Source organism: Leucoraja erinacea, chromosome 13, assembly GCF_028641065.1.
Source record: "Leucoraja erinacea ecotype New England chromosome 13, Leri_hhj_1, whole genome shotgun sequence".
NCBI classification, from domain to species: domain Eukaryota; kingdom Metazoa; phylum Chordata; class Chondrichthyes; order Rajiformes; family Rajidae; genus Leucoraja; species Leucoraja erinaceus.
In genome coordinates this window covers 35,146,354-35,167,684 of record NC_073389.1, presented here as the reverse complement: position 1 = coordinate 35,167,684, position 21,331 = coordinate 35,146,354, and the positions used below count along the sequence as shown (strand labels likewise).

At 43.6% G+C, this 21,331-nt stretch overlaps 1 protein-coding gene across 3 annotated transcripts in view; it reads left to right on the top strand.

Moving 5' to 3' along the window:
* The window catches only part of LOC129702856 (E3 ubiquitin-protein ligase Midline-1), a 285,589-nt gene that overhangs the window by 205,452 nt on the left and 58,806 nt on the right, over nucleotides 1-21,331 (top strand). The gene's annotated exons all lie outside the window — the stretch shown is intronic.

Sequence of the window (21,331 nt, the reverse complement as noted above, 5' to 3'; positions counted from 1 at the left end):
TCATAGCACAGAAGGCCATTCAGCTCTTTGAGACTTTACCAATCCTTGGTGCAATCCAACCCGTTGCATTCTCCTGATGAGTTTCACTCTCTCACATCAGCACCACCTCACTCCCAACTCGCACGCCACTCACCGAAGTGAAGGGGCAATTTATAGTAACCAGTTGACTTACCAACTTGTTCATCTTTGGGATGTGGGACGAGAGCCAAGGCATCTGGGGGAATCCAAGCTGTCACAGGGAGAATGCATCGACTCCACACTGACAACACCCAAAGGTCAGAGTCAAACCGTCCTCTCTAGTACTTTGTGGCAGCAGTGCTGACTACTTCCCCTCCCATGCCTCACTATAGAGGTATGTATGTATAACAGACATGAAAAGTTTGCCCTCCGAGTCATTTTGGATTTTTCATCCTTCTGTCAACATCATTTCATCCTTCTGTCAACACCAGCTTCTTCCCGCAGGCTATAAGACTGATAAACGGACTTTGCCCCCTGCCAAAGTATTGACAAAGTATCGCGCACCAACCATCAACCTGGACACACTGCAGCAGAGGCACTGTTGTGCCGCTGCCGATCGGAACGCCTGTTGATGTTTTGTAGAGAGTAGAGTGTTAATTTGTTCATGATATATGTATTTTTATTTCTATTTATTTTTACTGCACACTGAATGGACACTGGTTGAGCAACGTTTTTTTGTTTCCTCTGGGTATGTGAGTACTCAGGAAAATGACAATAAAGATATACAATACAATACAACAATACAATACAATGAAGACAGATTCTATGCTTTTTATAAACATGTAGCCGTTCCCTTTTTTGGGGGATGTACTTGATATTTGCATTTATACTGCTACTTTCATAACTTCAGGGTGTTTCTAAGACTCTTCCAGCATACCTGCCGTTAGCGAGTCTTCCCGAGTACCTGCCGTTAGCGTTACGAGCCGCTAAGAGACGTCTCCGAGCTCCAACGTACCCGCTACGTTCATTCTCCGTGCTTACCACGAGTTTGATTTTTTTTTAAACTTGGGAGAGCTCTTGGAATGAACTCGTACCGTGGGACAGGGCTTTTACCTCGTCATTTCAGCAACAGGCTTGATGTCCTGTGGAACTCAAACTCCTGAGTTATTAGAGTGTGTGTTGATTTGCTGGCTACTTGCTGCTGTCATTTGTGATCTCGATGGTCACTAGATGGGAGGTGGAGACTATTCCACAGCCCAACCCCGACCATGGACATTCTGTGAGTGCAAGGATATTGGAGAGATATTGGATCTTTTCCCATCTGTCCCATGGGGTTACTCACATTGCATGGAGCCATGAGTGGGGCACTGGCAAAACGTCCTGAAATATTGTCCCCACAACAGTCTGAGACCATTCTGACTACTGACCACTCTCTTAACTCTTTTGATGATGCATTTAAAGCAGATACGATAGATTTAAACAACTAAAACAAAATAACCAAACATATATATATATATTTTAATTTCTTAAACTTCCTTAATGCTGCAAAAAATGTAAACTTATAAGTAAAGAAAATAGATAAACTGCTTACCCATAAGCAGTGTTGGGTTGTGCCCTGCTTCCCAGCAGCCAAGAAGGAGGCAACAAATGGAGAAGTGATTATGTTAGAGGTATAGTGTGGGCCATGAGGAGGAGCAGGATTAATTGTCCAGGTCCTCTCAGTTCTCCTGGCCTTCCCTTCCCCCCTATCTCTCCCCCCCCCCCCCCCCCCCCCCCCCCCCCCCCACCCGTCCACTCCGTTCCACCCGGCTCACGGGTTCACTTCATGTCCTTTAATTTCAGGAACTTCCAGCTACTGTGGCTCGATCCCAGATATTGCAGAACATTTCAGCAGTGGGAAAGTTGCCAGGTTGACATTCCATCTTACAGATACATCCCAATTTATACTTGATTTTCCTCCGTTGTTTCCTCGGTTCTACCTTGGATTTAAAACAAAAGGTTTGGAAAACATGCAAGTTTTAAATCGTTTCTTAGATGTTCTGCGACCTCAAGGAAGATTTTTTTAATGTGCCAAATTGAGAAATAGCTCATTAATTATAGCCCTCGGTTCCAATAAAACTGAAAAGCCTTTGTTCAAGTTGTTATTGGAGTTTAGGTCTTCAAACACTATAAGTGCAAACTCCCTACTGGAGGTTTGCCCAGAAATTCAATTGTACAACACTGTCTTTATCAATGTCATGTTTCTGAAAATTGCTTTCTTCCGGGTTGAAATATATTCAAGATTATTTTGGAATAGTTATTTTGAAATAACTAGGAAGACTTAACCAGTCACCTTGCGACCTCCAAAGGAATTTACAACTTCAGCAAAATGCTCCTATCTGGGGAAATCTGGGTAACAGCCCTGGACAACAAGGTCTTCACTCAACCCTATCGGCCCATGAAGTCCACAAAGTTCTTATCACCCATCTCTGTGCTTAAACTATCTCCATTCACAACTACCCATCACTAATCTCCATCCCCCATTATCTCTTACTCCCATACTCTGCGTTTGCCAATCTGTGATCTGTAAAACAACATCATCTTTCCCAATTCTCCAATCCCCATTAAAATGATGTGCCCTAAAAGCACTACAGGTTGCTCACACAATACACTGCCTGCTCTTCCCAGTCCTTGCCCAATAACACTGTTGATCAACCCAACCTGGTTCCCACAATTCTACATTCTTTCCTAATAGTCAAATATGAAATCTTTCCTCTCCTCTGACTTCCCTCCGCCTCCAACCCCAACAATTCCGGACTCCCGAGTCTAAACTCCTACCACCCCCCCCCCCCAACATGTGGCCAAAGTGCACCAAATCATGGCCTCGGGAAAAGGAGGTTAGGAGGTAGAGAGAGTACAGAGGAGATTTACTAGAATGTTGCCTGGGTTTCAGCAACTAAGTTACAGAGTTGAACAAGTTAGGGCTTTATTCTTTGGAGCGCAGAAGGTTAAGGGGGGACTTGATAGAGGTCTTTAAAATGATGAGAGGGATAGACAGAGTTGACATGGATAAGCTTTTCCCACTGAGAGTAGGGAAGATTCAAACAAGGGGACATGACTTGAGAATTAAGGGGCAGAAGTTTAGGGGTAACATGAGGGGGAACTTCTTTACTCAGAGAGTGGTGGCTGTGTGGAATGAGCTTCCAGTGAAGGTGGTGGAGGCAGGTTTGTTTTTATCATTTAAAAATAAATTGGATAGTTATATGGACGGGAAAGGTATGGAGGGTTATGGTCTGAATGCAGGTGTATGGGACTAGGGGAGAATACGTGTTCGGCACGGACTAGAAGGGTCGAGATGGCCTGTTTCCATGCTGTAATTGTTGTATGGTTATATGGATGAAAAATTGGGTCTCAGCAGAGAACAGACATCAAAATGGTTATTGGTATCTGTGCCACTCTAATGAAAACACTGGAATGTTTAAGTGTTCAAGAAGGGACTGCAGATGCTGGAAGATCGAAGGTACACAAAATTGCTGGAGAAACTCAGCGGGTGCAGCAGCATCTATGGAGTGATGGAAATAGGCGACGTTTCGGGCCGAATCCCTTCTTCAGACTGAACGTCAGTCTGAAGAAGGGTTTCGGCCCGAAACATTGCCTATTTCCTTCGCTCCATAGATGCTGCTACACCCGCTGAGTTACTCCAGCAATTTTGTGTACCACTGGAATGTTTAAGCCAATACAATAATACAATACAATACAACGGTTTATTTGTCACATTGCACAAAAAGTGCAAGTGAAATGATATGTCAGCAGCGATACAATGATAAAGGGCACACACAAAAACACAATAAAATTTTAACATAAACATCCACCACAGCATTCATCACTGTGGTGGAAGGCACACAATTTGGCCAGTCCTCCTCCATTTTCCCCCGTGGTCGGGACCTCAACCCTCCGCAGCAGTCGCTGCGGGCGTCCAGATGGTAAAAGGACAAGGTACAAGTCCAGGTAAGTCCAGAGTCGGCTCATCCCCACCGGAGACCGCAGCTTATAGTTGGTATAGGCCGGCGGCCGAAGATTTAAAGTTCCCTCCACGTCGCAGCCATAAGCACCGCAGTCTGCAGGGCCGGCGGTCGAAGCTCCCCTCCAGGGGTGATGTTAAGTCCATACCGGACCCGCGGTAGAAGTTGGCCGCGGGCCGGCGGTGGAAGCTTCTTCTTCCCCCCGGGTCCCCCACGAGGGATCCCGGGCTGTAGACGCCGCGCCAGCTGGAGCTGTGCAGACCGCGGCTTCAGGCTGCCATCTGCTGCGGGCCAACGGAACGGAGCGCTCCCCTCCATCGAGCCCCAGCTCCGTGCTGACAGTCCACGCTGCACCCGCCGCCGGAGCCCCGAGCCCCGGGTGCGTCTCCGGGAAAGGCCGCGCCGATCCTCGCTGTTAGGCCACGGGGGAGGCGACCTGGAAAAAGTCGCCTCTCCTTGGAGGAGGCGACCGAAACGGTTTCCCCCTCACCCCCCCTCACCACCCCCCACACAAAACACACGAAGGAACATTAAAACATACTTTAAAACATACCAAAAAAAAAAAAAAAAGTTGAAAAAACTAACGCGCTGCTGACAGGGCTGCCGCCAGTGCAGCGCCCCCACCGACCTGCCGCCAGGGTTATGTGGGCTTTTTTCTTTATATACTTTGTGACATTGATGTCACTAGCAAGATCAGCATTAATCTGACATCTCTGATTGTTCTATTTTGATGCAGTCAAGAGATGGAAATGACAGCTGACTGAACTAACTCTAACTCTCCTGTTCTCCAGACCAGCAAGCATAGGTCAATGTTTTCAATATGCATTATATCTTTCTGATGTTGTTATATGGCCTTGAAATTCCTCAGAGGTCTTAAGATCGATATCAGTTAAAAAAAAAACATCTCAGGATGTGGTTGATGTTTTCTATTGATTTTAATTTGGGAATTGTCCCATGGGATTGGAAAATTGTCAGTATCATACATTACATTAGAAGATAAACTTGGAAATTATAGGTTTAATAATTAAATGTTTGCTATGGGGAAGTTACTCGATCCTGTTCTTGGAACAATGTGAGTTAGACCTTGCACAACAATGAACTGCTAAGAGAAAACCAGCATGGATTTTAAAGGGCAAGTCATGTTGAATGAACCAAGTGGAATCTCTTGGAGATGTTACCTATGTGGTAATTTAGGTTGTTAATGTGCGTAATGTGTGTGGACTCCCACAGCGTATTTGAACAAACAACGACATGTAGTTCACATTGATTTAGAGGTAATCTATTAGCATGGATAGCGGATATGTTAGAAGGTAGGAGACAAAGAGCCAGGTTAATAGTCTATAATAATAATAATCTAACAATAGTTTATTGCTTAATCATCAATTGGTAATACTTTAAATCGTCAGGACCTGATAATCACCATCACCCAAGTTGTTCTATCCTCAGCACTGTTTTGCCGTTTGAACTATGGCCGAGTTCAGCATCAGACTTGGTTATCTACATTAATTGAGTTCTATATATCCTAATACCCTCACCCACAAATAGATATTACCCTCAATTAATGGATGCAGTCTGGGGGAGACCGTTCAGTTTAGTTTATTGTCAAGTGTACCGAGGTACAGTGAAAAGCTTTTGTTGCGTGTTAACCAGTCAGCAGAAAGATAATACATGATTACAATTGAGCCATTTACAGTGTGTAGATACATGATAAGGGAATAACGATTAATGCAAGGGAAAGCCAGCAAAGTCTGCACAAGGATAGTCCGAGGGTCATCAAAAAGGTAGGTAGTAGTTCAGCACTGCTCTCTGGTTGTGATAGGATGATTCAGTTGCCTGATAACGGCTGGGAAGTAACTGTCCCCGAATCTGGTGGTGTGTGTTTTCACACTTCTATACCTTTTGCCTGATGGGAGAGGGGAGAAGAGGGAATGGCCAGGGTGCAACTTGTCTGTAACTACCTGACCCTCACACAGGTAAAGGTGTAAGCATCTTTAATGTTCATTCCTGTATCAGATATGCAGTACATCATACATTCAGTCTGCTGCAACTACTGAATACAGTAGGCAAGTTCTTGCATTATAAAGCATGCACTAGGCGGAGTTATTATTGCAAAGCATTCTGATTGGCTAACATGCAATAGTCAATCTACATCATCCTTGATTATACTGCTGACCTTGCCGAGGCAGCGTGAGGTATGAATGGAGTGAATAGAATGGTTGGTTTGTGTGATGGCCTGGGCTGTGTCCACAATTCGCTGCAATTTCTTGTGATCTTGAATGGAGCTGTTCCCAAACCAAGCTGTGATGCATCCTGATTAAATGCTTTCTACTGTGCATCTGTAGAGGTTGGTGAAGGGGACATGCAGAATTTCCTAAGTCTTTTAAGGAAGTAGAAGCTTTGGTGTGCTTTCTTGGTTGTTGCTTCACTATGGGCGGTCCAGGATATTGTTGGTGAAATTGTCTCCTAGGATTTTGACGTTTCCAACCATCTCCACTTCGACACCATCAATACAAACTGGGACATGCGTGCCGCTTCGATTCCTGAAGTTGATCACTATCTTCTTTGTCTTGCTGACATTGAGAGAAAAGTTGTTATCTTGACACCAGGACATGAGGTTCTCAATCTCCTTCCTGTACTCCCTGATCATTATTTGATATCACCCCACAATGGTGATGTCATCTGCAAATTTGAAAATTGAATTAGATTTGTACATGGCTACTCCTTGTGGTGTACAAGGAGTGAAAAAGGAGGCTGAGAACGCATTCTTGCAGAGCCCCCATGTTGAGGATTATCTAAGAGGAAGATTTGTCCCCTATTATCACTGATTGGGGTCTGTTGGTCAGGAAGTCGAGGATCACCTGAACCAGGGGCCTTCAATTTATGGAGCACGACCAATTGAGGGAGTCCCACCTGACTCCTGTCAGTTGAACAGCCATAATGATTAATGTACAATCAATGTACACTCTTTGAAATGGTGAAACTTTCACGTAATTCTTTAACTCTAATCCCAAAATGTGAAGAAATGAATTGCAGCTGAGTAAAATGTTCCTAAACCTAATCAAAAATAATTCATGGGATCTGTTGGAAAAAGGATGTGGTTAAGTAAGAATTTATCCCCAGCATAGCTCCAGGAATTGAACAAACAGAAAGATGATAACCAGAGACAGCCAAGCTTAAGGACTACTTCAGCAAATCGGATCTGTTCTAAACAAGTTTAGACTGAACTCACAGGTGCTTAATGCATTCGACTAAAATGTCTTGTTCTTTCATTGAGAGAGCCTCTGTTGAACCACCACCTTACTGGTGAGTAGGTTACTGGACCACATTCCTGCAGACCCTGTGGGAATAATATCGCAAAATACTTCAAATACCATTTTGTGCCTTTTGTTAGACTAAAATGCAACAGGACCTAGCCTGTGCTGCAGTTGAACTTTGCCCATGTGGAATCAAAACAGAGAGCTTTGAACAAAGCTGGAATTTTTGATTCTGAAACCCAAAAGATGTCAGACAACCTCTTGTGCTCCCTGGCAAACAGCTCATCAATCAAATCTTACAGTTCCTAGAAAGTCTAACACGGTCTCATCTAGAGGATTTCTTTTTGTAATCACAGCCGAAACAGCTGTCCATGTATTATGGAAAGTACCTGTGCAGAACTACAGGAGAACCTAATTCTTCAATGTTAGCTCTTGACATCTCTGTAGCCTCATCCTCTCAATGAAATCCTCTAGCCCACAGCCCTCCTATGCTGCTCCTGCAAGTCTAGTCATTTCTGTAACTCTGTCAAGTTTCATCCCAACAGTAATCTTCATGTGTCTGATCCCTACACCAGGGAAGTCACTGTGGTGCCTTAAGATGGGAGTTAGTAGGTTTTGTCCGTGTGTTCTGCATCTACAGATTGTGCACAGTCTTATTATCTACTCGTGTCTGTGTACTAATATGACTCAGTAAAACGCAATTAAGTGGTCTCCTGGCGTCCTCCCTTCAGTCTGTCTTCCATCTCATCCCAAAACACTAAGGCCACTCTGCCTCTGTCATGAGAGACTCCTTTGTGACTCATACTTCCAGGTGACCAAGAAGCCCAACAGGTTCACAGTGCAGGGCCAACGAGAAGAGCCCAACACGAGGAACACCGTCCAAATTGTATTGCCTCAACTTCTGTACGTTTGCTTTTTGCACAGTACACATTGATCTTTCTGCTGAGGTTCCCTATTTCACAAACCTTTACTCCTACAACTCTCATTACTGCCCTCTATTCTCCCCAGAATGGTGAATACCATGAGGAACAGCCACTGTACTCGTGTACCTGGGAGCGATTTTGTCAGATTTAAATGATGACTGCAAAGTCCTGTCTTCTACCTCACCACTTCCTTCAGACCTCTGAAACTGTGTCTGGTGAAACTCCAGATAGTTCTCTGCACTGACAACTCAGTCACTCACTCAGCAGCAAATCTGCAAGTTGGTGATAATCATTTTAATTGGTGTGGGGAACCTTCATGCTTCCATATGCCCCATTCCCCATGTATACGTAACACGTGTTCTTAGTCATGTGGGCAAGGTCCAATCTAACCAAAACATCTTCGATCATGACAGTCTGCAGTGGTCCAGTCTGAGAGAGTGGGCCTCACATTGGTATTGCATTCTGATCTCTGGCCCTGCCCAGCTTAGAGGGTGATGGGTACATTGAATGAACTGCCAGAGCAGGTAGTTGAGGCAAGTACAATAACAACATTTAAAAGATGCTTCAACATGGTTAGGAAAGGTTTAGTGGGATATACTGTGGACCAAATGCAGTTAAATGGAACTAGTTTAGATCGGGCAACTTGGTCAGCATGGTCTGAAGGTATAACTGTATATCTCCACGGCAACTACTCTGTGGCCACCAAAGCCTCAGATATGACACTACTCTTTCCATTGTAGAGGTCACATTGAGACAAATCAAAATGTATGTACACCATACACATCAAGTTTAAGGCAAATCGACAAACATAGCAACAAGCAACACAGTCCAATTAACTCAGAAATTGAATTTAATGCAATTTCTATTTATTTTTGTTTTGCTCAAAGGAAAAGAGGAAAAGTGTCAGAATAGGAAGCGATTGTAGGAGGCAATATACTGGTTGACATTTCAAGATCTCCTGTTTGTTACTCATGGTATGATTGAACATCAAAGGGTTGGCTTAAGAGCAATCCAGCCAACTGCTGATCCCCAAGGGCTGAACATGAATAGAAGGTCAACAGGTGGAGATCACTGCAGGGTCACAGAGGAAGAGAAATTGCAGAAATATATAGATCACTAGACCAAGTGCAGGGTCTGCTCCCCCAAAGCACCCGTTCCCTACCCGTAGCCCCCACGGGAGGCGTGGTCCGCCAACTCAAGCTGTTCCCAAACGTAAGATTCCAGCACACCCCTGTCCCCCTAAGAAGTGGGCTTAAAAAAAAAATCAATTTGCACTTCCCCTGCGTGTTGCAATAGCAATTCGCCCTCCCCCTCCTGTGAGGTGAAAAGTTCATAGTGTTCCTGTGTCGTCACTGCTAGCCGAGTCATTGTGACGTCATCAGTTGAAGCTGGTCTTTTTAAATTCAAAGTCTTTTGATTTTTTTTAACTTTAATCAGTAATGTCGAGAAATAAAGCATAAAATGTTCAATGAAAGTGATCTCTGCCTAGAGGGAAAAAATGTGAATCAGAATATGTAAAAATCTTGTGAAAGTTGGCATTTTAAAAACTTTCATCACGAATAACGTCAAATATAGGATGAAATCTTCAGTGAAGCTGATCACTGCTAGCCGAGCCATTGTGACGTCATCTGTGAAAGCTGGTAATTTTAAATTTAAAGTATTTTGCTGTTTTTCAACTTCGTACATTTAATCAGTAATGAGTCGAGAAATAAAGTATAAAATAATCAGATAAGGTGGTCCCGGCCTCGAGGGGAAAAGTGTCAATCAGAATATGGAAAAATGTAATTGTTACTGCTTAGTGTTTTTGCGAAGATGTAAAGACAACCACATATATACACACATATACACATGTACAAGATCAGGCTTTTAGTAAGTACTAGACCATGTGCAGACCCATTGGGTCTGCTCCCCCAATGCACCTGTACCCTACCCGTAACCCCCACGGGAGGCGTGGTCCTCCAAATCAAGCTGTTCCTGATCGTAATATTCCAGCACTCCCTCCCTCAGCAGTGCTCTTTATAAAAAATAAACACAAATTGCACTTGCCCTGCGTGTTGCAATAGCAATTAGCCCTCCCCCTGCTAGCCGAGCCATTGTAACGTCATCTATACATCAGAAGGTGTAACTCCAGAGCCAATAATATCATGGGAGACCCCTCCACCCCTGCAACGGATTGTTCCAGCTGCTACGGTCAGGCAAATGCCTCTGTTGCCATGCTGTGAGAATAGAGAAGTTGAGACGGAATTTCTTCCCAGAGGCCATTAGGACTGTAAACTCCTACCTCACCAGGGACTAACTTTACTGTACCATTCTACTGTTTTTTAAAATTGCTGTTTTTTTTCCTTTTTCCTTCCTCCCACAATAGGTAATATGCAAATGAGTATGTGATTCTGTTCCATTCTGTTTGTTAGTTTGTTTGTTTGTTTGTTTGTTTCTTGCACAACGTCCGCGAGTATTGCCATTTTTCATTTCACTGCACATCTCGTATGTGTATGTGACGAATAAACTTGACTTGACTTGATTTGAAGCTGGTCGTTTTAAATTCAAAGTCTTTTGATTTGGTAAAACTTTAATCAGGAATAAGTCGAGAAGTAAAACATAATTATCCCCTCTGCCTAGAGGGGATAAATGTGAATCAGAATATTAAAAAATCTTGTGAAAGTTGGCATTTTAAAAGCTTTAATTGCAAATAACTTGTCAAATATAGGATGAAATCTTCAGTGAGGCTGATCACTGCTAACAGAGCCATTGTGATATCATCAGTTGAAGCTGGTCATTTTAATTTCAAAATCTTTTGACTTTTTCAGACTTTTAATCTAATTAGTCGAGACTAAGTCGAGAAATAAAGCATAAAATGTTCAGTGAAGGTGACTCAGCCTCGAGGGGAAAATGTAATCGCTACCACGTAGTGTTTTGGCAAAGATGTAAAGACAACCACATATACGCACACATATACACACGTACAAGATCAGACATTTAATAAGAAATGAAAGATGATATGATATGATGATGGCGTCCGATCTGCAGAAATTTTTAATTGTGGAAAAATAGGAATGACAAGTGCAGAGATAGAGGTTGAGAAGGAGTTTCTTCCCAGAGGCCATTCTGACTGTAAACGCCTATCTCACCAGGGACTAACTCTACTGAATGTTTTTCCTTCCATTATTTATTATGTAAAGGTATACGTGTGTTATGATTGTGTTTATAGTTTGTTTGGTTGTTTGTCTTTTTGCACAAAAGTCCGCGAGCATTGCCACTTTCATTTCACTGCACATCTCGTATGTGTATGTGACAAATAAACTTGACTTGACTTGACTTGACTTGAGATAGAAATATTGTAAATATACTGATGTACAACTAACAAATATAGAAGTTACATAAAATGTGCAGCCATATTTGGAGACTGTTATAAATGCTGACTTTATATTAAGGTATTGCTGTGTACAGATTTTACAATAGGGATTGCACGGTGGTACAGCTGGTAGAGCTGGGTTTGATCCTGATTTCCAGTGCTCTCTGTGTGGAGTTTGCACATATGTAGTGTGACCATATGGGGTTTCCTCCAGGTACTCTAGCTTCTTCACACATCCCAAAAATGTGCGGGTTTGAGGGTAATTGGCTGCTGTAAATTGTCGCTCATGTGTAGGGAGTGGGTGCGAAATTGGGATAACATAGAGCTAGTGTAAACGAGTGATTGATGCTTGGCGTTGACTGTGGGCCGAAGGGCCTGTTTCCATACTATATCTCTAAATTGAATTAAACAATATATAAAGAGAGTGATAGTTAAAAACTGGCATTAATTTAGACATAATTCCATGGAACTTGCATGGGCCACTGACCTATTTTTGCTGATGTTTGTTGGTTATCTAATCTTTATTTGTTATTCCTGGCATTATGGTAAAGCCATGGACACATAAATGCCGTAGTGTTGGGGACCTGGAAGAGAAAACAAATCTCACCCACAAAACATAAGAATCAACAACGCTATCCCCCCGGGCTTACTCAGCTGTCAAAAACAGAGTAACATGAATATCTCTGTCACTCATAAACATTTACAATGATTAAAAATCAATCAAACGATGAACACGGCAGTGTTTTTACATTTTTTAAAGTGAAGCACAAAAGCATTTTTGAATACTTATAACTATCAAAACCATTTGATTAAACTAAACTAATTTGTAGACTCGTCCTTGACCCGTGCAGCCATTCTACTTAATTCAAATGGATGGAGAGAGTGTTGGTATAGCAGATCTAAATGTGGCCAAGTTTCCCAGGTGGAGTTCCCCTTCATAACTGCTGGGAGACTGTATCCACACACCACGTCTGGCATTGGACTGCAGTCAGATGAAAGATAGATAGCCTTTTATTGTCATTCAGACCGAAGTCTGAACGAAATTGCAGCACTCATACATATAATACCATACAATAAAACAACAATAAACACACATTAACATCCACCACAGTCAGTCCACCCAGCATCTCCTCACTGTGATGGAGGCAAAAGTCTTAGGTCGCAGTCTATTCCCTCCTCTTCTCCCTCTGCGCTGGGGCGATACCCCCCACCGGGCGATGTTAAGAACAGTCCCGCGGCTCAAACACCGCGGCCCGGGGTGGTTGAAGCTGCCGCCCACCAGTCCTGCACAACTTCACCCCGGACTTGAACACCTCAACCGTCACGTGAGTACTGTGCCGTCTTCAGCCTCGGGCTGGGCCGCCCCGATTACAAGCTTCTCCCCCCGGACCGGGCCGCCCCGACAGTCGCTTCTACCCCCAGACCGGGCCGCCCCGACTTGGGCCTGAACCTCCCCGGGCTGCCAGCGCCGCACCTTCCTGAGCTCGGCCGCTCTGACGGGAGCCTCGTTCCACCCTCGGGCTGGCCGCCCTCATGGGAGCGTCCCAAACTCTTCCAGCCCTGAGCCGGACCACCCTCACGGGGCGATCTCAGAGCGAGTCCTGCAGTGCTCTGCCAGACGGAGCCTCTTTTCTCTTTAGCCTCACAGCCGGAGGCAGAGAAGGACTGTTGTATTCCCCCCGCTGAGATTTTCAACCCCCCCCAAAACACAAGCTAAAACCAAAAAACTAAAACTAACCAAACAAAATTTAAAAAAAACCAAAATAAACAACATAAAAAACACAAAGACAACGGGACCGCCGGTAAGCTGCTGCAGCCAGAGCCGCGCCGCCACTCCTGGCTGGTATATTGGCTGGAAAGGCTGGCATATTGATTAGTAGGACTGGATGTTACAATCCCTAAGGTTCTTCACCATAACTGACAGCCGGTATTCATGGGGGTGACCACTAGGTGATATTGCTACCAATCAGACACAACTTCAGTTGTGTACCTCAACGTCACTGAGTGTTTCGGCCTTTTATTACAAGACGCCCTCAGTCGAGGCAGGCCCACCACAGGGTGACCAGCCCTGGGTGTGGGTCTTAGGGTTAGCCTCTAGATGGTCACGTGGCAGCCCAGACATCATCTTTTCTCTTTGCCACAGCCAGTGACTGCTCCATTCTGCTTTTTTCCCTCCATCTTCCTCTCTACCGCTGACTGTGGCTGGTTGGGCTCTGGACTCGTGTCCGTTGGTGGGACAGTACTTGGTTGAGCTTCGCCTGGGGTGCTGATACCCTGTGGACTGTGGTGGTTAACCTGCCACTGGGCTTCACTCGACTGATTTGGCCTACCTCTTAGAAGGTAATGGTCAATGCGAGGCCCCCCCACCAAGCTCTCCCAAGCACTTTTCCCTGCCCTGTAACATATGTCCTGCCGGGGCTGCTGCTATATCAATTCCTGCAGCCATTCCCGTGCAGCCATTCAAATGGATGGAGAGAGTGTTGGTATAGCAGATCTAAATGTGGCCTACGTTTCCCAGGTGGAGTTCCCCCACATACACCACGTCTGGCATTGGACTACAGTCAGATGAAAGGCTGGCAAAGAACTACTGGTGTTTCCCTGTAACGACTGAGCCAAAAACATTTGATAGTAGCAAGCATGGACAAAGACCAATGCAGCCAGGAACAGTAAAGGCAAAACTAGGTCAATTCAGCTGAGCAAGATCAAAGAGGGAGTATAATTAGCCACATGAAGAACAACAAATTCAAGTGCACCCAGCTCTCAAATCACCTCATAAATTCACTGTAAACAATGTTTTACATACAGGTGAAATAAAACCCTACAATTGGGTGCTCCAGCCAAGGTTTTGTGGAGCGGGCAGGTTGGAAGTCCAGTATAATTACATCTGCTAAGGGAGGGAGATTGCCCATAACAAATAATCTTTCAGGGAAACAAGTAAATTAGAGCAAGACATAAAGTGAAAGAAAAACTCAACAGGTCCGGCAGCATCTGTGGAGTGAATGGACAGGTAATGTTTCAGGTTGAGACCTTTCTTCAGACTGGAGAAGTATCCCAAACCTAAAGATCACCTGGAGCGAACGAAGAAGGGTCCCAAACCAAAATGGTGTCTGTCCATTACCTCCATAGATGCTGCCTGACTTGCTAAGTTCCTCCAGCTCTTTGTGTTTTGCTTAAGAGTCCAGCATTTGCAGTTCCTTGTGTCTGTAAACAGGAGCAAGAGGTCACGTAGCCGCTTAAAGCCTGTCCATTTATTCAATATGATTATGGCTAATCTGCTCTAGGCTTCTACTCAACTTCTGTACCTGTATTCAATTCCCTGTTCATTCACAAGGCTATTAACCTCTCTTATAATACTCCATGCTTTAGCCTCCATAGCTCTCTGCTGCAGAGAGTTCCAGAGATCCAAAACTGCCCAAGCTCGTGTGTCTCAGTTTTAAATGTTTGTCCCCTTATGCCCCTTCATTCAAGTCTCTCCCACCAGTGACAAATATCTAAACACTCATCTTGTCATGCCTCCTCAACATCATACATTACAATAAGATTATACCTCCAACTTCTAAACTCCAAAGAATACAAACCCTACTTCTTTAGCGACTCGTAAAAGGACATGCCTCCCATTCTAGGAATTAACTTCATATTCACCTTGCTTTGAAAATGCTACCACAAATAGCTACGGCAGTTCTGGAGGGTGACATGCAAACTACAGATGAGGGTCACAGAACCGCAGTCATATAGGATGCGTTTCAACACTTACAGTGTGATGTAGTGTTCCCTTATTATGTTCCGTCTGGCTGACAACATTGTTGTGGGTAGATTTGAGCATCCACAGCTTCCCATCTTGTTAATTTTATCCCAGCTGTGCCTCTCTAACAAGACTCACCACTGATTTCTTCAGCAATACAAAAGTACACAGCAGCCCAGGGGCAAGGCAGTCAGCAGGGTTTTATAGGATGAACCATCTCACAATGGCCTGGCAGGGACAGAAGCTGAGGAAGGATTGGCTGCTGCTGAGCAGAGACATTGCATCACCATGGGCATGACCAACAGTTTAGTGACCGTTTCAACTTTCATCAAAATCAGCATCCCATCCCAAGGTTATCAATTTTATCAAAACATTTCTTAATATGAAATTATTAAGTGGCTCCTTAGCTATTCTGGTTCCGAGGGTATCAGTACTGTCTTGATGCAATTATAGTGCCATATCTTAGGGCCAAAATGCCAAAACTGGAAGCCTGTCTTTGTGAAAGGTTGGTAGGAGATTACAAACTGAATGTTATATTTTCTATATTTAACAGTAGTGATTACATTTAAATCTACTTCTGAGATTCAATGGAAATAAAAGGAATTGAATTTCTAAAACTGCATATAGCTACTTCTATTGTACATTTAGTGTCCCACATAAGAGATTCACAGCTTAAGGATCAGGGGGAAATCCTTTAAAACCGAGATGAGAAGAACTTTTTTCACACAGAGTGTGGTGAATCTCTGGAACTCTCTGCCACAGAGGGTAGTTGAGGCCAATTCATTGGCTATATTTAAGAGGGAGTTAGATGTGGCCCTTGTGGCTAAGGGGATCAGGGGGTATGGAGAGAAGGCAGGTACGGGATACTGAGTTGGATGATCAGCCATGATCATATTGAATGGTGGAGCAGGCTCGAAGGGCCGAATGGCCTACTCCTGCACCTAATTTCTGTGTTTCTATGTTTCTATTAGTATACAAACTTAAAGCACACGGTATTAGGGGTTCAGTATTGATGTGGATAGAGAACTAGCTGGCAGACAGGAAGCAAAGAGGAGTTAACGGGTCCTTTTCAGAATGGCAGGCAGTGACTAGTGGATTACCGCAAGGCTCAGTGCTGGGACATTGGCACATTGGGGGAAAAAAACATAAACAGTAGTTTTCAGAACCAAGGATAACCGACCGGTAATGGTAATGTTAATGTCCGCCGACCTTCACTGCCGTGTATCTCTGGCTTCTTAAAAGTTGTCTCCACTCCTTCTCCCCCCTCTACCCCCTCCTCTTTTAAAGGACTTACGTGACCCTTACCGTACACTGTGCTTTCACCGTCTTAATTACAGCGCCAACCTTCCTGTTCATCGCGTTCAAGATTTTTCGGGTCCAGCGGCGATGCCGGGTAGGTCGGGTCCAGCGACGATGAACACACCCTGTTCATCGCGGTGTGTGTATGTATCACATTGACTTTGCACCGTGTGAATTTCACTCAGACAGCGCTCCCCCTGCTTGCCCTGTCCCCCGCCTGCAAAACAGGCTGGTGAAGGAAGCTATGTGTGTGTGTGTGTGTGTGTGTGTGTTCCACTCTGACAGTCGCCGTTCCAGTTGCCGGTTTTTCAGTGACTGCCGGCGACTTGAAAGCCACCGGTAGTCGCCTGAAAAATCACCTAAGTGGGACAGGCCCATTATGCCTGCACCACCATTCAATAAAAATACAACAGATCTTTTACTGCTACTTTCCTGCAATTATCCCATATCCTGTCATTCCCTGAATCTCTCAATATCCGTAGGTCTCTCTCTTGAATATACTTAGTCTCCACAGTCGTTCTTATCAAGAATTATAAAAACTTTTTTCTCATCTTTTTTCTCAATGGTTGACTCCTTACTTTGAAAGAGTGTGACCCTAATTCTATACAGGCAAACATGAGAGATGCCAGCTTCACATCTGCCCTGTCAAAGCCCCGAAGAATTTTGCACATTGCACTAAGATCACCTCTCACTCTTTTTAAATGTTAAAGACATTTAGGTCAAGTCTGCATAAAATCTTCCCTCTCCACCCACCCACATTCCAGACTTCATCAATGTCACTACTAAGGTACTTCTAGCTCCCTGGCCTTTCCTCCTCCTTCAGCTCCATGCTTTATTGCGGCCTATCTGTCCTTTACAGACTTCACCTTACATTTTGGTTGTGAGGATGAAGGGCTGCAGTACTGTCGGCTGTCTCTGTCTGGTGGAGGACTTCCTCTTAAGGTTGGTGTGGCCTTAAATTACATGTGAGCAGATAAAATCAGTGGGCATCCATTCTGTGAGAGGGTACTGGCATTGAGGCCCACAGTAACCTTATAAAGGTTGTGATAAGGTGCACATTGATTTGGTCGGGTCATATCATCTATTTGACTGCATCAATATTGTTGCAAAGTAGCACATAAGAATAATGTCAATTAGTGGAAAACAGTATAAATATTAGTCGACAGGAAGGTGTTTTAGGAGTTAGAGAGAAAAGGTAAAGAGTGCAGGCGACTTATTCATTTGGAACTCATTGATATGCTCTTCTAGTATTGTAAGAATTGCACAGTACTTGTGTTTTAGAAATCCGTTGTAGATAATAACATCTGTAGGAATGGCTCCTCAGAATGTATTAAAAATATAACTACTTTACTTGCTGGAATACCTCTTCCTTGGTTGTGAGGAGGGATTCACGACTCAAAATAGTGACTATTGACAGCTAAACCTATCCAGAAAAGAGATGGCTGTAAGTAAATTAATCGTTGATTATAGGTTGATATAGTATAATCTCCCTATTGTGTGGGTACCTGCAGATACTTACAAAAGATGGATATTATTGAAGATTGAGAGGGGATCTTATAGAAACTTACAAAATTCTTAAGGGGTTGGACAGGCTAGATGCAGGAAGATTGTTCCCGATGTTAGGGAAGTCCAGGACAAGGGGTCACAGCTTAAGGATAAAGGGGAAATCCTTTAAAACCGAGATGAGAAGAACTTTTTTCACACAGAGAGTGGTGAATCTCTGGAACTCTCTGCCACAGAGGGTAGTTGAGGCCAGTTCATTGGCTATATTTAAGAGGGAGTTAGATGTGGCCCTTGTGGCTAAGTGGATCAGGGGGTATGGAGAGAAGGCAGGTACGGGATACTGAGTTGGATGATCAGCCATGATCATATTGAATGACGGTGCAGGCTCGAAGGGCCGAATGGCCTACTCCTGCACCTAATTTCTATGTTTCTATGTTTCTATTAAATTCTTGAAAGCTTAGGACTGTAGAAGGAGTACATTGTCATCACGAGTATTCCCAGCCTAATCCATCTTGGCTTTGTCCACTCAGGCCGAGTGCAGGTCAGTGACATATCTGCTGGCTGAATTTGCTCCTATGAAAGCAGTTTACAGGGGGGGTGGGGGGGGGGGGATCCAAAGCAAGGAAATCCCTCTAACAGAGGAGAAAAGTGCTCAGAAGCAAAATACATATGGTTGATTCTGGGAATTCTAAATAAAAACAGAAAGGTATGGAATTATGTGAGAGTCCAGGCAGCATCTGTGGGGAGAAACAAGATCAACGCTTCAAGTCAGTGACTTGTCATCAGATGGTTTCTGATGAAAACATTTTGACTGGAAATGTTAGCTGTTTCTCTGCCCGCAGGGGATGCCTGGGCTGGTGAATATTTCCATAACATGTTCAAGTTGCTTTAATGATAAAATAAGTGAGGTCTCTGTCCTTCATCATTACCATTCATTAATTGTTATAGCTCCACATTAATTCTGTGTCTGCTACTTCATGTGTGTGATTGCGTGCCTATTTTCATGTGTGTGCCTTTGTTTACTTGTGTGCATGGGCTTCCTCTCCATTCTGCTCCTTTTTAAACACTTTTCACAGATACCACCTGACGTGTAGAAATTCTCTGGCATGTCTTGTTTTAGTTTCAGTAATTCTCTGCTGGCAGGAAGGCCGGAAGAATCAATTGCCTTTCTTGTCTTTAACTGATTCTGAGCAGGCCAAGAGAATAACATCCTAGGTCTGCCCACTCTCACAAGTTAATGCCAATTCAGTCTCCCAACACCTGACAAGAGACTCTCTATGCTAATAATAGGTCACTGGATCAACACACGTGAGCTTTGCCAGTGGTCTTGATCCAATGAATATTGTCATTGACGATAGACACAAAATGCTGGAGTAACTCAGCATGTCATTCCTCTGAGTGTTTGAAACATATCATTTACAATCTTTGGATATCAGGGAGACTTTGTGTTTGGTCCTAAAGGAGTCCCAGATTAGATTTCATAGTTGTAATTCATGAAGCAGGTATCTGAACAAAAGAGAATTGTTGGCAATTTAGTTTTGTTCTTTCGTTTTCTTTTATCTGTGTTTAAGATGAATATAAAGTCCTTTGATAAACTAAAATACCCTTCTGCTTTTCCATAATCACTCCCTACTTCTGTTTGTTCTTTTGCATTGTTCATATCAACACTTATGTTACTGGATCACCAATCCAGAGAGAATTCTGCTGGGGCCAGTCTGGGAATTTGACTACTGGCTTTGAACACGAGCTCATGTTAGTGAAAGTGGCTATAAAGCTGTTAGGCTGTTATTAAAAACTGATCTGTTTCAAAAAGTCCCCTACTGGTATGCACCTCAAAAATAATTGTTCCTCATTTTAGACTTGATTCATTCAAATGGTAGTGCTCTCATATCTAAATTAAAAAGACATGTTCAAGTCCTTAATCTAGAGATTTGGGTGCCCAGCATAAGGCAGACTTTCCCTGGTTGTTTAAAAAAAAACCTGCAAATAGCTTATTTGTAATACATTCCAACTAATTTTAAACAGAATTGAAGTCAAACGATTCAGGGAGCACATGCCAAAAATAACACACTGGCATTTTGGTCACATCTGAGAATGTCTCAGTTTGGTAGAAAGGTATTGATTCTATAGTTTGAAGATTTCTTTGCTGACATCAAATGACAAGGAAAAGGTGAATTATGGGTTTCCTGCTCTTTTATTCTTTAGACATAGAGGGAGGCCAGCTGACTCACTAAATCAATCCCAACTCACCGAGCAATCCATTATATCCCATCCCATTCCTTCTCTAACTTTTCTGTGTAAGAATTTACAACACATCAACTCAGCAACATGCTGATGGGACCCATGTCCCTTCCCCTCACAATGCCCATTATACACAGCTTCCTGTGGGGCAGTTTCTTTATCCCTTGTATGTACTGTCACACTATTTTAGGACATGGTACAGCACAGGAACAGGCCCTTCAACCCACAAGGCCTGTGCCAAACACAATGCTAGGTTAAACTATTCTCATCTGCCTATGTGTTATCCATACCTCTCCAGTGCCAGCCGATCCATGTGTCTATCTAAAAACCTCTTAAACATCATTATTGTATCTGTCTCCCCCACCATCGCTCCTGCCAGCAAGTTTCAGGCAAGGTCTACACTTGGACAGCTACATGAATAGGAAAGGTTTACAGGGATATGGACCAAAAATGTGGCCAAATGGAAATAGGGGATCTTGGTCAGCATGGACGAGTTGGGCCCAAGTCCCTCTTTCTGTATTGTGTGGCTTTATGACTTCACCAGTCTCTGTGTAGAAACACTTGCCCCACACACCCCCTTTAAACTTTACCCCTCTCTCATTAAATCTACGCTCCCTAGTCTGTTACATGTCTACCCTGTGTAAAAGATTCTGACTGTCTACCATATCTATGCCTCTCATAATTTTATATCCTTCTATATCAGACCTCACCTTTGCTCCCAATGCTTCAGAGAAGATTCAAGTTTGTCCAACCTCTCCTTCTAGCTAATAAATTTTAATCCAGGCAACATTCTGGTAAACCTCCTCTGCACCCTCTCTAAACCTCCACATCCTTCCTGTAATGGAGCAACCAGAACTGCACACAATACTCTAACTGCAGCCTAACAAAGTTTCATGAATAAGGTTAAACTGAAGGACTGTCAGCCCTCTCAGGTCATTGTAATCTGCAGTATTCTGGGTATTCCTTTCCAAGCCATGGTTACTTTATCAGACCTTTGTTTACTTGCTGCTTGTGGGATCTTCCTGTGTGAAAACTGTCCAGTACAATGTTGTTACTAT